The 13,969-nt window shown below is 37.1% G+C and overlaps 1 long non-coding RNA gene across 4 annotated transcripts in view; it reads right to left on the reverse strand.

Moving 5' to 3' along the window:
• LOC127059140 (uncharacterized) overlaps positions 1-13,969 on the reverse strand; it is a 31,990-nt gene that overhangs the window by 12,528 nt on the left and 5,493 nt on the right. For 3 of the 4 annotated variants that reach the window (XR_007776617.1, XR_007776614.1, XR_007776616.1), the window contains one exon: positions 490-689. This is a non-coding gene — a long non-coding RNA (uncharacterized LOC127059140). Of the gene's footprint in view, positions 1-489; positions 690-11,670; positions 12,106-13,969 lie in introns of all 4 variants that reach the window. The other variant, XR_007776615.1, reaches the window with a different exon arrangement.

Consider the following 13,969-nt stretch of genomic DNA (forward strand, 5'->3'; position numbering starts at 1 on the left):
CTAATTTTTATTTATTGATCTAATAAAAATTGATATCTTTTCTTGCAACCTGGTATATTAATATATACCTACAGTTGGAGGGATTTGTTTAAAGCCTAAAATTTCCTTATTCCCTCAGATATGCATATTTCTCCAAAATTAAAAGGAAATACATTCCATTTATTTTTAATGATCTGAGAATTGTAAACACTCTGTGTTTTTCATATTTACAGAAAATTGTTCAGCATTTTTTTCCTCCTGGATAACCCAGAAATGTGTTAAATGCAATTCTTCAAACTTTTCATGAAGAAAATTACTGAGCAGAAATATGAAGCTGAAATATGAAGTAAATATTCATATGAATATGAATATTTACAAAATTTAAACTGATGTGACAAACCCCTTCAAACTCTGTGTCTCCAATATCTGTATCTAACACATTCCACACACTCAGTATGTAGTTTTCTACTAATATCTTCAGATTTTGATTCTGCAGGCACTGATACCCACATATTGATGCATGACAGAGCCATAACTGTGCAGAGAGGCAAACAGTAAGCTTATTGCTGTGCCTGAGCAGCTTGCCTGGTAGAGCTCTTGTAGGAGGTACTGCTCTTCTCTTAGACACAAAATTACTCCATAGGTGTTTCCCCTGTCCAACAGCTTGATTTGTCCTTATTTTTGTGCTCCTCATATAGACTCTGTCCAACCTGGAAGAAAGGAAAAGCTTGTTAAGCAGGACTTTCACTCTGTTTAAATTCTGAGGATGCTGACAAAGATACTGATAAAAGGAAGCAAACATTTCTTTTCCAATATAAAAAAGAGCCAGCTGTGCTGAAGGTAGAACTTGTTTCTGACTTTTTTCCCCTCTATTTTTTAATACAAAAATCACACTACTCTCTAAATGTGATATTGTAGCAGAAATTAAACGACAGGTGAAAAATCAAGTGACACATTTGCCTTGACCTGCTTCAAAAGGTTTGTTTCAAGGTTTACCTTTGCTGAAAGAGTCAGTTCAGATAAATGTAAGTTAGCTTTCTTCCTCCAGGCAGCTTACCTTCTCTGAGTAGGTCACTGTGAGACCTACACCAGCTTTGTGACCTACACCAGCTTTGTTAAAGTAAGAGTCACCACATTTTGTGATGATGCAACTAAAAAGAGTAATTTGATTAGCAGATCAAAATCATAGCAGATGGATTCAACCAGCCCCTGTTGGTACCAGCCCAGTCCATGCATTCATATGGACTTACTGTGCACCTATTCCCCTGCAGTATATCCATGAAATGATTTCCCAACCAACCCTGTTGGTTTCTCACTTGTGCTATGACCTGGATTTTTTGGTTCTCCTGGTAAAACAGACTAGTGCATTGATTAGATGCTCTTCCTGCAAAATTGTATTTCAGTTACATCTGTGAACCAGTGCAGTTTTCCACACAGCCTTACAAAACATTGGATTAGTGTAACCAAGATGGTAAATAAATGTCCAAGGCTGGTGAAGATGATTCTGCAAGGCTGCATTGCTGCAAGAAAAAGGTGCATGGGGTCACACTCTAAATGAGCATTAAGAACATTGAAAAGCTGCCAGCCAAACCTCATCAAGGTTCTGGCACTAATGGACACACACATTATGGCTTGATGTATAAAAATGGAGCAAATCACATTTGTGGCAGCTGCTTACAGTAAAGCATCTGAAAGCATGAGAAATAAAGTGACTGCATATTTAGAAGCATACAATTAAAATGTGACAGAATTACCTCTGATTTATCCAAAAGGCAAATTTGTCACTCCTAGAGCAGGGCCATATTGCTTCTAGAGGTTGAATCTTGTTTGTGGCTTTCAAAAATGTGGACAGCTAAACATACTAGTTAACCCATTCACATGTTCATGGCTTCTGCTAGGTCTGTGGATGCTGCACTCACTGTAGGAATACTAAACTACTGTCAAGGTAGTTACTAAGGTACTTTCAGTTATCAGGGCACTCAACCAGTGATTCTGTGAAAGCTATCCAATTGAATGCATATCCAGCAATTGCAGCTATTGTTGTTAACATATGAATAAACATCAAACAAAAGGAAAAATTGCTTGCAGCTAAAAGAAAATGGGGGGAATATTACAGAAAACTATTCAGGAAGTATATGTGACTCCATATATTATGACTTGTGAAGGAATATTAATACTCACTTAAAAGATTTCCAATGAAGAAATTCAGTCCAAAGCCCTCAGTTTTTTTGCATCAATATTCAGAATTACTAGAACCAGAGGAGAGGTTTGCAGAGACAGAAAAAAGTGGTAATAGAGGATAAGGTTTTTTTGGTAAGAACAGTGCATGTCTTCTGCAAAGGCATATTGGTCATGACTAAGGCACGCAAGTGGATTCACTAGTTTGAGGATCTCTGCTGAATCAGAAACGGTAAAAAAAGTGTAGATGACCTACTGTAGATGATGTGCATTTGTTCCTGAATCATTTACCAATTTTTCATTTAATATATACATGTTGTTTATCAAATGGCTGAGATGAAAAAAATTTATTGCCTCTTGTTAATAACCTATTCAAACATTTGTTGTTAATTGCTTCATGTTTGTGAAAAACAAGTTTCTTTATTACTGTGCCACAAGATAATTGTAACTTTGTATTTTATGCTAGAGTATCACTTGCTGAAGAAATATTTTGCCTATAACAAGTTCTTACCAGGAACAGCAATTTCTCAAACACTGCCATTTCCGTAGATGCTAGGAAACAGTTAATAACAAGGGGCACTAAAAGCATCACAAACCCCAAATGTTTGGAATTTAGATGAAGACTCATGAATACTGCCTTACTTAATGCCATGCCACGTTTATGACTTCAGGGCAAAATAGATGAGCAACCAGACAATGCGAACATATTAATTAATGCTAATTACATCTCTGCAGTACAGATGGGTTCTATTCTCTTGACATGAGTATGTAATATGTTTGGCATAAATGTCAGTTAACATATTTATGCAGAAAAAAATCTGTAGTTTGCAAATACACAATCAGCTGTCTTTCAGTTGTGAAGGCATTATGTACTACAGCCCATACACGTTGACCTGCAATGTGAACAGTGCAGATGTTCACCATCATATGAGCTTGTTACAATGGCTCCTGAGAATCCTTACAGGTTTTGCTGTTCTTGATATGGGACTACTAGTACAGCATGGATGCTCAAGCAGTACAGGCAAGGGTTGCAGAGCCTCCTCTGCGTCACATAACTGAGGATGGAGGGGAGGAAATCCACCTGAAAATCCACTCTGGAATCCACCCCTGGTGCACATACTGAGAGTAACTCAGCACTAATTCTACAGAGCCCAGTGTATATTCCTATACTATAGGCACAGCTCTTTGTGCCAGCTGTTATACTGACTGGTGTGGTTAGGTTTCTGCTTCTATTCCTCTCCATCCCTCTAGAGCTCTGAGCATGACCATTACTATCCTACAACAAGTATTCTGTTCATTCAGAGTCAAAGAAACATAGAACCATAGAATCATACTGTGGTTTGGGTTGGAAGAGTCTAGCACCCCATGCTGTAGGCCAGGGACATCTTCAGTCAGATCAAGTCATTCAGAGCTCTGGCCTTGAATGTTTCGAGGAATGGGGCTTTTAACTCATCTCTGGGCAACCTGTTCTAGTGCTTCATCATAAAAAATGTCTGAATAAACCCTCTTAATCTAAAACAATTTCCCCCTGTCCAGTCAGTTGCTACAGGCCATACTTAAAATCTGTCCCCATCTTTTTTTTTAAGCCACCTTGTAGTACTAAAAGGCTCCAATAAGATCTTCCCAGAATCTTCTCTCCAGGCAGAATAACCTCCCTTTCCTTCATACAGGTGGTGTTCAGCCTCTGCCCTGATGCTCTTCCTGATGTCCTACCTTATAGCAGAGGGGTTCTATTCCTCTGTTTGGTTTTATGGCCTCCTCTGAACCCCCTCCAACAAGTCCATATCTTCCCTTGCTGCGGACTCCGAGCTGGATGCAGCTCTGCAGGTGTCACCAGAGCAGAGGGACAGAATCATCTCCCTCACCCTGCTGGCCTCACTGCTTTGGATGCAGCCCAGGACACAGCTGGCTTCCTGTGCTGCAAGTGCACATGGCCAGGTTGTGTCCAGCCTCTCATCCACCAGCACTCTCAGGTTCTTCTCAGCAGGGCTGTTCTCAGTCCCTTCATCCCCAGCTTGTACTGATAATGGGGCTTTCCCTTACCCACATGTAGGACTTTCCACTTGCCCTTGTTCAATCTTGTAGGGTTCACAAGGACTCATTTCTGGAGCTTGCCCAGGTCTCTCTGGATGGCATCCCATCCTTCAGGAGTGTCAACTGCATCACTCAGCTAAATGTCATCTGTTCAGTGGATCTGCCTGTTCAGTGGATCAAGGCCTGCAGATTTTTGCAGCAGATATAGTCATTAGCATGCAGATACAGTCTAGCTAAAAGGTACCTGAATATGAATTTAAATAAAAGCCAAGCAAAACAAAGACGATTTTTGCGGTTTACTCATGCTTTCCAAGGTTTGGGATTAGATGGCTATTTCCCATGTAACTGTGGGAACTGACCTTCATCTTTCTTCCAAGTCCTGTCATAAAACCGTATTCTAATTGTCCAAGCTAGTTCATACCAAAGGGAAGCACCTTGATTGTGAGACAGAGGCAACTTCTCCCTCACACACCACCTTCCTCCTCAGTTCCTTGTTAGGTCACTTCAAAATTCTAGTCCTGGAATTTGTCTAAAGCTTTTCACTAGGAAAACACGACTTTCCATCTCAGTGAAAGAAGAAAAGGAGGCAAATCCTGCTGGGATTAGGGAAGTTCCTCCCCCTGTAATCATGGGGGTAAAGGCAGCACCTCCCATTGCTCCAGTATTTTTGTCTGAAGTTTTCCAGCTTATAATATCCAGGTTTTATTTCTCTAGCACATTGCAAGTATGAACTGCTCGGGCTCAAATTCTCAAATTTTGTTGCCTTAGACTGACTAATAAAAATCTTACATTATCAGAAGAAGAAACCTTTTTTTACAGGTGTTTCTTCAAGTCCTTGGTGTGGTGAGAAACAAAATCAGGACAATTATTGCTGTAACCTAATTCAGATCCATTCTGCAATGATTAATAGGATCCTTAGAAAGCTGTTAATATGCCTTGCTTGTCAGTCATCCTAGAGTTCTAAAAGTATTGTTACTCAACCACTGTTGGCATTCAGTTTAAGGAATCCAAAGTTGGGTTATTCTTGCAGTAAATGGTAGAGAATAAGCAATCAGCAGTGGGAAACAGTGAAGAAAAGAGAAAGAAGGAAAAACTGGACTGGTCTGATGGGACAACCTTAGGAAGTTACTTTTATTTTCTGTCTCTGTAACATAATTAAATATTATCTAAGGCTTCTCTTATCTTACATGATCATCAATTTTGCATTTGTTTTCTGGATATTGGACTTGAAGTGTTGCAGTTTCATTTGAGAAAGTGCCCATAGCAACCTCTGAAGTAAACAAATGCACTTTAAAATTAATGAAGTCAGTATTCTGATGCTTACACTAAAAACCCACATCAGGAGAGTCTCAAAATGACTAGTGAAACTTAGTAAGTACCTTCAACCTTAATGTCTCTGTGTGTTTAATAGTTGTAAAAGGAGAGTAGTAATCTCTAATCTCATTTGTGAAAATAAACGTTTGGGAAGTATTCAACTCATATACTGATGTTGTTATGGAAGAAAGAAAATTATTAATTCAGAGCAGGAGTTGAATTGTGTACAATAAATAGGGCATAAACTACACAGTACAAGGAGGAGAAAACTGTTTATTGGAGAATTGCTTGTTAAAAGAGCTTGGTGTAGTACAGGCACTGGGTGCACATGAGCTTTGCAACTTCACTGTTCTGCTAATGCAGTTTTTATGTTTAATATCTGCAGCAGCAGTCTGTAGTACTTCTAGCAGAATTAAGCACAGGACTTTAGAAGAAAATATTTAGAATATAATTTTTTAAGAGTAGAATAATTTTAGGTTATAGAAATGATGGAAGAGAATTTTATGATCTGTTTTACTGTATGGAAAATGCTATTTTATAATGTAAAACCAATTTCTTAAATCCTTCCTATTGTCTACACATATTTTAGAGTTTTGTGATCTGTGCAGAAAACCAAAGGTATTCCTTTCTCTTCAAAATAATTTTCTGAAACTTTTCTTAGTTTCAACTATAGAAACTTGGAAGTGGAATTACAATAATTGAGAAAAAGCTAAGCAATCACAAAGCAAAGGAGCATTTTTGTTTCTATTTGTTTCTCTTACTCTTTTGATCTTGTTATTTACTAATCTCCATTTACATAGCTCCAATAACAAATGCAGACTTCAGGAAAATGTTTGATGCCTTTTTACATCCTCTCTATTCTACAGCAGAATCAGGCAGCACCAGGACTGATATTTATATTACTAGTCTGTCAAAATCACATAAAATTAAACAATAACAAATTTAATTAAAAACATTAAAACAGTTCAGGATTAACAGGGAGAAAACACAATAAAAATATTTATTGCCTTTGAGAGTCAAAATGAAGCAGTGGCTTGAAGTAGATATATGCAGTTGCACTCTTTTGGGCATATATGAAAAGAATCAGAGGCCTGCCTGGGACAGCTCTTTAAGAATATTGCATTTCAGTGATTACAGGGTTGGCTAGTGCAGCCAAGGAAGGAAGGGGTACCATAAAACCATATGGGACATCTACAAGAATTCTAAATGAAAGCATTTTTTTTTTTTTAAAAAGGGGTGAAAATTTTAGGGTTAAATAAACCAAACTTCAGAGAATCAAAGAGAAAACAGTCAAAGACCTTGATCACAGCTGCCAGCAGCAAGGGAACAAATGACAACAACTTTAAACCTCTTCTGGCACCACAATATCACTGCGACTCGCCAAGAAAAGACAGAAACAGCATATACAAGCAAGGAGTATATAAGCATGTCAAAGGATTATGTACATTGAGAGGGACAACTAACAAAGAAGTCCTTCTGATTCTCCAGTAGGGTGATAGCATTCTTCAAGGTGGAATGACACAAGGTTTCAAGTTTGATGGCACATTTCTGATACTGATGCACTTAGCCTGGAATACTCTGGCTCTACTGGATCCCTCAGAGCTATTTGCCCTCACTTGCTGCACCTGGGCTTATTCCAATGGGAATGATGAAGTGACACGTAACTCTGAGCAATCCTGTTGCAGTGCAGGCTAGCAGACTGTGTGTCTCCCTACCTTTGTTTCTAGGAGTTGAGTTTGTCCCAAGCCATTTGAAAGCTTTGCCCAATTATGAAGGAAATGACACGTGCCTTCAGAAACCCTTTGGAATATAACAGCGACAGAGCTGTCACCCACCTGACAGATCTGCACAAAAATAGAACTGTGTAGGTTTAATGACACTTTGTAAAAATGACATGGCTCACTCAGGCCTTTACTCTGCAGACACATCTGAGGGAATGGATACTTGTTCTTTTGAATAATAGTCAAGATTATAATATATATATATATATATATATATATATATATGTCTCTCAGAGCTAGATTTTTAGAAAGCAGGGATAAATACCTTTGAAAAACTCATCTTCTTTAAAGGCCTTGCAGTCAAAGGAAATAGCTGATTTTGAAGATTCTAGAAAGCTTATTTCAGGTTTTCTTTTGTGAAAGAAAGCAGGAGATGCATCTCCTCGTTAGACGAAATATAGGACTTGCTTCTGCTGCTGGACTTTTGTACTCTTACATCTGCTGATACAAATAAAAGGAAGTAGACTCTCCTGGTGCATCCCGTGTGCTCTGCTCTAGTGATCCATAATCCACAAAAAATTCTACCTGTTCCAGTGTGCAGATGTGGGCATAAGAACATCAGGAATACTAGCTTGCTCTATTCTCAAGACCCATTAGGTATTTTTTTTACAAGCAAGCATTTAGTCTACTGTGAACACAGGTTTTAGAACTTTCTGGAAGAAGAAATCTGGTGCCTTTTCAGGACCTCCTTGCCTGCTCAGGCTCTGCCTGAATGGGCTGGCTCAGCCCCAGACAGAGAAGAATGTGACCCTGTGGAATTACCATGCCAAGGGAGTGCAGGGTTTGCAGTGGTACAACCACAGATGGCAGCTGACAGGGTCAGGATAAAGAAACACATATAAATCTTTGTCATCTTGGCTCCTTGTTCCTTGCCTCATCCTCAACTCTAACCTTAGAGTACAAATGCTGCCAACACATAGTACTAAATTAAAGCAAATAGTATTTCTCCCCCAAGCATGATTAAGCAAAATATTTGGGCAACATGACCTGAGTTTTTACCAAAGGAATAAATATTTGCTGAGAGAATACATTGAATCAGGGGATGGTATTGATTTAGTATAACATGCTCAATTGTTACATACCATGCTTTTAAAAATAAATAAGTAGAAAAAAAATTGAAATTGTCCTCATAAAAATGAGAACAAATTACCACTAGCTGTTTGAAAAATGAGCTAGGAGAATGAAAAAACGCAGGGAATAACACTAAACAGTGAGTGTCAAGCCAATGGAGAGGAATTTGACTGTGAGAAACAGTCGCCGAGCATGTAAATGAAATTATAGATGATTAGAGATGGAGTGAGAAAGAAAATAAATATACACAAAGACAGCATGAATAGCTGCATGCCAGCATGCAGTCAAAATAATATGAATTGATCACACACATTCCAGACAAGCTATTTCTCAAATGTCAGAAAAAATAGAACTATAATGAATGTAGAACACATATAGCCCACTTACTGCACTCAAACTGCAAAGATATGGGTCTAACCAACATCTTAAAACCCAAGGATGATAGAGATTCTACATTACCTTAGGTAATATTCATCAGTATTTGAAATCTTCCTGTTAAAAAATCCTCTCTGTGGCCTAGCTCAAATCTTCTTTGCAATAGCTTTCTGCATTTTATTCTTTGCTCTCATGAAGAACTAAACAATTTTTCTTTCTTCTTTGATTCTACCTAATATATATTGAAAGTTTTCAGAATACATTAAAGATCTTCAATAGTTTTCTTATTTCTTATAGGTCATATTCCTTGGACTATTTTTATGCTTACAGATTTTTTTTTTCCTGGATAATTTTGTTTGGAACACAATGCCAAAACCTGGCCAGTTTTCCAGCTAGTGATTTACTAGAGTTGAACTGAAGAGAAATATTCCCTCAAATTCATGTCTTTACTTCACCATTTGATGCTTTCCATTTTCTCTCTGACATTTCTGACACTTGCTCTGCTGGCATATACTACATCCCCAAGAACCTTTTCTGCAGAACTTCTGTGGAGAATATCTCAAGCATTTCATAAGAATTTTTTGTGCTTGTCTGAAAGGCAGTGCAAGCCAGAACCACATTCAAAGCTGAATCCAGAATGCAAAACTGCCAAGAGAAGCATAACAGTGGTCCTACCTGTAATGTCTTCTCAGTCAAAGAGCTTCCTGGACTGAAGGCCACAATATTTTAGAGCTACAAATGGACTTTGCTGCATCCATTTATCCATCAATCCATCACTTTTGAAACTCATTTGTCCTTTAAGTTTCCAAAGTATTCTGTGACAATGAGACTCACAACTTACTTATATAATATATTAAGATTTTGTAATGTTGACATTGCTCCCTGATAATTTCCTTAAAGGCTTGATATTTTTTGTGAGCTTAGAAATAATTGATAAATACTTCTTATTAATCCTATTCAAACTATTTACAATCTTATAGCTCTATATCATATCCCTCTCTGTCTTCAAGCATGGAAAGTCTTGGCAGTTTTTCTTGTCCCTTGTACAGAAGCTGCTGCTCTTCTCAGTGACTGTCCCTCTTTTATAGTATTTTTAAAAAATTCTCTAACACCTCTTTTCAAAACATCTTATGAGGTATGAAATGTTTAAAAGGAGGACTAGGATGAGTTAACAGTGATAAATGGGATTGTGTGTTTTGGTCTCCTTGTACCTAGTATATTCTAGCATTCTCTTTATTGTTTTTTTCCCATCCAGTGGTTTCAGATCTCTATCTGAAAGATAATAAATGCCACACTTTGACACAGCTGTTGTATATTTATAATTATGGTATTTTTACCTCATCTGCATTATAGTCATTATAGTTGTCACAATTTCATTTGGTTGTTTTACTGAACAGACCTTCAGTATTTTGAGATCTCTGTGGATTTATTTCCAGTCAGTTTTATGTTTGTCTAGCAGGCATAATACATCATCATTTGGAAATTTTGTTCTTTCACAATTCTCTCCTTTTCCATATGGTTATGACTATTTTACACACCAAATATTCTAACTCAGATTCTTAGAGGGATCTCCTCTCCCAGTTTATTCTCATTGTAAAATCTGATTATTTAACCTTATTATTTTTATGTATAACATTGTAAGTTATTTAGGCACCTTGGATATCTATGAAAAACATATTAAACAGATGACAGGTATTTCCTTCAGAGATCTCAAACAGATGGTAAAGCATGACTCCCAAACAGAAGTTCTGCTGGTTGTCTGTCAGTACATTGCATTATCTAGGTATCTACTTGTGTAATATTTAATTAAATAGAAAGAAAACAGATTGAAAAGATTTATGAGCCAACACTATCCAGAATTTCTCTTGGAGCTGGTTTTAAGCTTGGTGTTCCATTTTTTAATTGTCCAGACCACTGGCACTGAGAGGCTGATTTAAACCACAGGTTATATATATCAATCCTACTCCTCCTTTTGTGATCGAGTTTCTTTACTACTCTGCGTTGATAACCATCTTGTCCTTGTTACTTAGGATGGTTAAGTTGTTTGTTCTAAACATATTTTTGTTAATATTTAAATTGAGACAGCTCTTCAAATTAATCACTCATAAAGAGGGGTGCTAAAAATTGATGTGACCTCTTCAGTGAAAACTGATGCAAATAATTAGTTTGGCTTTTTCTGATATTGTTTATGTTTGTTGAGTGCTGCTTGTAATCAAAGATCTGTTGCACTAATGGTCTGGTCAGCTGCTTCTTTTCAATGTGGTTAAGATGGCTGTGAACATTTATCTAGGGCTTCAAAATAGTGGTTTTGGACTTTTCTGTGATCATACGTTTAGCATCATAGAGATTTTTCATCCTGTTTTTCCCCTCTTTTGGACATGACTCCATTTTTTTTAAAGTTATTTCTGTATTTTAGTATTTCTTTTGTAGTTGAATCACAGCAACGTTATTTTGGCTTTAAATGCTTTTAATGTTTTTGATGTCTTCCTAGTAGAGGATATTTATTGACATTTGGCATACAGCATGATGCTTTTATAGTCTCCAATCCAAAGTAAATTTTTTTAAACTTCTTCTTTCAAATTTTTCTTTTCTTCTAAAAATTAGAATGTAACCATTGGAGAAGTCTTGTATCATTTTCTACATAGTATTTACAATCTCAAGATGGGCTATTCACTCCTGATTGCTGAAATCTTAACAACAGATAATTGAAGACTGTCATTAAAATTTTTTGACCCCACTAATTTCTTGATCAGTTTGTGGTAATTGTTACCATTCTGGTAATATGATAGACTGCAGCACTAATATCATACTTGGTTTTGGGAATATAATTCACAGAGGTTTGTGCACACACATACTCTGTAGCATCCTTACTTAATTCCTCAGCATTAGTTTTAAATTACTAATGTCTGCATGCCACCCACACAGTGTCTATTTTTACCTGAGAGCAGAATTTCATATTTCCAAACTTGAAGTATTACTAGTGACAAGAGGATGGAGTCAGGTTCTTCTCAATGGTGCCAAGCAATAAAACAGGCAACAGGCAGAAACTGATGCACAGGAAGTTCCACATGAACATGAGGAATAACTTATCTGCTGGTGGTGATTGACCACTGTCACCACTGGAACAGGTTGTCCAGAGAGTCTCCCTCACTGAATATATTCAAGAACTGTCTGGACACAATCCTGTGCTGGTCTGGGATAAGCTGCTTGACCAGGGAGGTTGGACCAGATGAACTACTGTGGTCCCTTCCTACATAACCCATTCTGTGATTCTGTGGTTCTTTTTGTGGAATGCTCTTTGAAATAATCAAAATAAATTTCAATTCTCATGCTGGCCTTCTGTACACTTGCAGATCCTTCAACTTGAAATCATCTATAAATTAAAAAAACATACCTAGTTATGAATAAACATATTTAATGGTATTCAGCCAGGATATTTTAAGATAAAATACTTTTCTAGTTTGATAGCAAACCATTGATAAATTCTCTTTGCATGCGGTTTTCTAATTACATTATCTTGCCTATGAATGAGAATCCCACATAAGAAAACACCAAAAGCCTTCCTGAAATCCTGCTAGATTCCACCTCTAGGTTTCTTGAGGCCTATTACTCATTTAGAAGGAAATTAAGTGACCTGTTAATATTCATACTCAGCAGGTACTGAGTTGGCCTTTACATATCTCCTTTATCTTCTAAATGCTTAATAATAGCATCTTTCACTACTTGCTTCATTATCTGGGGAGACCAAAGGTAAACTGTCAGGCTTGTTAAATTCCTCTCTTCCCTTTTTCCTCTTTTTAAAAATATAAATAGTGAGTTTACCCTAGTCCAATGCTTATATCTTATAGTACAGAATGAGTTAACATCAATAACGAATTAACAGAATCCAGCTATTCTTTTGCTGTGCAATAGCCCAGGGCTACCACAATCCTCTCTGGGCTGTAGCTTATTCCTTTGCACATAACACACTGAACTCACTAGCTGTCTATGATGAAGTCTGTGCTACACAGTCTGTGGAACAGCAAAAACTGTAAGACAAAAATGTTTACCAGACTAGTCATAAGACCAAACTCATATGGTTTTCAGAAGCATTCTCTAATATCTATACTGCTTAATACTGTATGATTATTAACTCTGCAGTAGTCCAAGGAGATATAAGCAAAGTAAATGACAGAATTAATTCACCTGAGACACAGCTGGCATGGTGCTAGGACCATATCCTTTGAGTGGCCAATTAAGTATCACATACAAGTTAGCTTGAAGGAAATAACAGAGAAGATTGCCAACTGATGAATGAAAGATGATAATTTGCTCATCAACTTTTTCTTTAACACATTAAAAAATACAATTAGTAGAAGTTGCGGGATAAGAAGTTTTAATGAGAGTCATGATTGACAAAATATCCTGTGCCAAAATATCCTGTGCCAACCTCAGTTCAGTTCAGTTTCATTAGCAAAAATTTCATTCACTCAAGTACTGTCAAAATGTGGAAGAGAAACCCAGTAAATCAGTGTCAGAGCAGATCAGTCCTGCTCATTACAGGGACTGATCCTCTGTTTGAGGTTTGATTCCTTGGGACTATTTGTCATTGCCATCCATATTCAACTTGTGTGGAGATTGCTGAAATGTATTTACTCTGATATAACTGCTCTCTCTTATTGATGAATACTATTTATGGAATATACTGAATAATATATTGAATACTATTTATGTGATCACTTATTAATCTTCTGATTCCTGATCTTTTAATGCATATCTTCCTTGCACATTCATGGATTCTGATCACTGAAATAGGAGCAGCCTTGTGTCACAATCTTGTCTGTCACATTTGCTGCACATTTTCTTTTACCCAGAACTGTGTTGTGCTTTGTATCTCCCAATTTGTACCTTTAGTTAATTGTGTTGTGCATTGGACTTCCCATTTGTACCTTTAGGTTACTGTCATTGCCTTTATTTTGATGAATGTGTCCTTTATTTTGGACTTATAGTCCAAATTAGGCATGTTATGTTCTGCCAGCCAAGAAGCAAATCCAATTTGCAGCACAAATGTAAACTGCATTTAGCTTTAATGTAGTGGCAATCAACAGGCTATCCATCTTTTTTTGCTGTTCTACAGGTTTCACCTCCCTTCCTAAGGAAGCAAAATTTACTCTGTTGCACAGTCTGTCAGTGTAAATCTCGCAATAAACTTTGGAATCTTCTTGAAAATTTCAACTGATTTTGACAGTGCTGCAAGG

Source organism: Serinus canaria, chromosome 1A (genome assembly GCF_022539315.1).
Source record: "Serinus canaria isolate serCan28SL12 chromosome 1A, serCan2020, whole genome shotgun sequence".
In the NCBI taxonomy this organism is placed as follows: domain Eukaryota; kingdom Metazoa; phylum Chordata; class Aves; order Passeriformes; family Fringillidae; genus Serinus; species Serinus canaria.